A 3947-nucleotide genomic window follows, 5' to 3' on the forward strand; every position below is an offset into this window, starting at 1 on the left:
GCCGGGGCTGGGAGGAGGCCGCGCGGCCCCGCGTCCGCTCTGGCGTGAGGAGTCCAGCAGAAATGGGTGTTTTCCTCTCGCAATAACTTCCCCAGGGGCCCGCGCGTTCCCGGGCCTGTCAACCTGCCAGAAAACTGAGCCTCGGGGTGCGAGTTCTCAGGACAACACCCTAAAAGCGAGGCCAGCAGGGGGCGGCATGCGGGGCCTGACCGGGTCCGGGCCTGCGGGGTTCCGCCCCGAGGGCTATCCAAGGGTCGTCGGGGGGCCGTCGGGGTCCTTCGGGGTCCGTCCGGGTGACGGCTCGGGAGCTGCCTCGCTCCCACTGGCGAGCGCGGGGAAGGGCCTCAGGGCGGCGCAGAGAAACGGCGGGGCGCGCCGCCTGCTGGCGAGGACGGGTAATGCAGCGCACAGGGATAATGGGGGGCGGGGGGGGCGACCCCCTTCTGCCATCCTGCGGGGAAGGGCTGGCTGTGGAGAATTCCTGGCCGTTGTTCACAGATCCTGCGCAAATCTTTTGCTGGCGTTTTAACGGCGTCCTGAAATCTTAGGTTCACGGAGGAGACACGGGATGTGGCGTTTAAACGCCTCCATTTCAGTCTGAACTTCCGAAGCTGGGGGGGCGCCCGGCCTCCAGGTGTGCAGCTCCGCCCACCGCACCTGCCGCCGCCTCTGGCCGCACCTGCGTGCTCCCAGCGCCCTCGCGGCGCCCACCTCTGGGACTTGGGGTGAAGTCCCTGCTGGGGAGCCACAGTGTTCAGGACCCACCCCGGGGCGCCCTCTGCGCTCTCAGCGGGGCCTCGCTGGAGCAGAGAACAAGGTGGCCCGAGTGGGGGTGGGCGCGGCTCCCCCAGGCCAGCTGGAGCCGGTCCGTGGGGCCCAGCGGAGGGCAGGCTGGGCGTGGAAAACTGGGGGGCTTTGTTGGGTTCATTTTGGGGCATGGCGGAACACAGGGGTCCGGTCCATCCCTGAGTGTGACAGCCCCCAGGCCCCCCGCGTCCCAGCTCCTCTGACTGAAGGCGCCCTCCAATGGGCCCCCAGAGCAAGGAGGGGCTGGACAACTGGCCCTGTGGCTAGAGGAGGGCGGGGCTCGGCGGCTGCGCCCCCTTTGCCCCCCCCCCGCCCTGGTCAGGGCCCAGGGGCAGGCCGTCCCCTGGCCAGCGCAGCAAGTCTTGTGCTGAAGATCTTCCCTGGGAAACCCGCCACTGCTCATCGGCGGGCATCCCGCGGCCGCAGCGCTCTGGAGTGTCGCTCCCAGCCGGCCGGTGAGGAGCAGCCCTCACAGAGGCGTCTCCCACCCAGGGCACCGCCGACTGCTCGCGAGACGGTCAGCGGTGGGAGGGCGAGGTCAGGGGCCGGGTATGGCCGGCGGGCTGGGGGCGGGGGAGGGCACAGGGCCTCAGGGGTGGCCCCACTGTCTCCAGGGGCCATCGGGGACACCTGTGCACATGTCAAAGCCAACCCCATGCTCAGGCACGGGGAGGACCCCGCTTGCTGCTGGACAACTCCAGGTTGGCCTCCCTCCACCCCCGCAGAGTGCAGGACGTGACGCCAGAGCTGTGTCGGCCACGACACTCTGTCTCTACCTCACACGCAGCACAGACACCACACACATCACAAAAACATACACCCCCACACCACACACCCCCCGCACGCCCCCACATACACCACACCCCCACGCCACACCACACACCACCCCGCACAGACTTCCGAAAGCAAGTACAGGGAGGGGCCCAGAGCTTCCCTGAGGTGCAGGCCCTGCACCCCTCCTGCTGCCCCAGGAGGGCTCTGGCAAAACAGCATTTGCTGTTATCGCTCAACAGTGCTAAGATTGGGGGGCCTCCCTGGAGGTACAATGAGGTAATGAGCAGCTCTGTGTAGCCGTGAGCAGCCCCTGCAGTGCGAGTTCGACCCCCAGCCAGGGGGTGACCCCCAGGGCGCAGCAGACTTCCTGTCCCCCCCTCCCGCCCTGAGCAGTGTTTCAGACAATCCACCTGTTCTGCGCCCCACTCTGTCTATGGGGAGCCCTCTCACGCCCCCCCCTTGCCTAGATGCCAGTTCTTGTGTGTGTTTTGTCCCAACTTCTGTGACCGGCGGCAAGAAAGGAAGGCGGGAGGCAGAAAGGCTGAGCAGGCAGTTTATTGCTCCGGGACAGCAGCTGAGACGGCGCCCCTAGGGTGGCGTCCGCCGCTGCTGCCCCCTCAATAAGGGGGAAGGGTGTCCTTGATGTGAAGCCCAGTTCGTTATCACCTTCATCTAGTCCCATCCGACGCAAGGACCCGTTAACTAGATGCAAGGCCCAATTCATTACCACCGTATCAGCCCTGGATGCAAGGCCTGATTTATGACTGCCCTTATCCAGTCCTCAGTAAATCTCCACGTTTGGTCACGCCCAACAGTGTGCATGAATAAATGCTCCTTAAAAAAATAAATACCTTTCCGGCTGTCTTACTTTTCCTCGTACAGTGCAGCGTTTTGAACTGTGAAACATAACACCTGTGTGCACCGACAGGCGGTGCAACGCGGGATCTCCGACACCAAGGGAGCTGCACTGACTGGGCGAAGAAGCACGAGAGCCCCGTGTCACCCCCCGTCAGCGCGGTGAGTGGCCGTCCCCATCGTCCTGCCCTCGCCCCCGCGACGGTTCACCCCGAGTGCGAATCACCGAACGCACACCTGACACCTGGCTTTGACTTCGTCTGGATTTCGGACTAGTCGGCTGGTGTGTTCATTTTGTATCTCGGCTCGGCCACATGTGGACTAGCTGAAGCTCGCGGGCCGTGGCCGGAGCCGGTACCCAGCTGCCCGCAGCACCGGCGGGAGGCAAAGCGCTTCTGCAGGCCAGCAGCTCGGCGCTTCCACTAATGGCCCCGCCTTGCTGGGCCAGCCTAGAGCGGCCAGCGCCCTCTTGCCCTGTGGCACAGGGGAGCGTCCCTGTCCCCAGCCGTTTAAAAGCCATCAGCCTGCGGCTACATTCGCTTTGCGCTTTGTTTATGTTGTTGATACTTGAGGGCTCCGGCAGCACTGATGAGGCGTTCCCAAGCGTTTGTTACTGTCAGAAAATGCCGGTTAACACGTTTGCAAATGAAGACTTTTATTTGTGACCCAAGCACTCCCTTAGGTCATCTGCTAACACCTCAATTATTTGAACACCCGTATGCAAAACGCACCGAATTCCAACACTCAGAGCTCCCCATCCTTCCTCTGAAGGAACCGAGCCCGGCCCGCCTCAGGGCAGCGTTCCACTCGCCGTCCGGCCCCGAGAGGCGGCTGACGTCACACCCCGGCCCCCTCCAGGCGCGGGGCGTCCGCCGCGCTCAGACTCCCGGCCACTTCCCGCCCTCCGCGCGTCATTATTCCCGCTGCGGCCGCACTGCCCCGCCGCGCCACCAGGCGGCGCGCGCCGCTCCTCGCGCTCCTGGGTTGCCCGTGAGCTTCTCCTTCCTCGGCGCGCTCGCTCCCGTCGCCCCGCCCCCTGCCCTGCCGTCTCCATGTTGCGTCACGACACTGCGCGCTGACGCAGGAGCAGCCGCGGCGGCGGAAGGGGCGGAGACGCGGAAGCGAGGCGTGTTCGCCCCGGCGGGGCGGGACCGACAGGGCGGAGGAAGGAGCAGCCCCGGGGACGGAGGGCAGCGGCGCGAGGAGCGCGCGCCGCCTGGTGGCGAGGCGGGGAAACGCGGCCGCGAGAGTAGGGAGGAGGCCGGCGGGGAGCAGGGCGCCGCTTCTGGCGCCGCTTCTCCCGCCGCGGGCGAGCCGCCTGGGGGCCTGAGGTCGGGGTGACGGTCCTGACGCCTTTGTAGATGCACGTGGCGCTATTTGCTGTTTCAGTGGCTTCCTGAAAATTGAGGTTAATAGTATTTTCAGAGATGAGGGATTTCGCCTCCTTTTCAGTTTGCTTTTCTTAACTTCAGCCGCAGCGGGACGAGCAGGCGCGGCTCCGTGAGCGCGTC

This window comes from Condylura cristata, unplaced genomic scaffold, assembly GCF_000260355.1.
Source record: "Condylura cristata isolate star-nosed mole 26May11 unplaced genomic scaffold, ConCri1.0 scaffold00020, whole genome shotgun sequence".
Classification (NCBI taxonomy): Eukaryota; Metazoa; Chordata; class Mammalia; order Eulipotyphla; family Talpidae; genus Condylura; species Condylura cristata.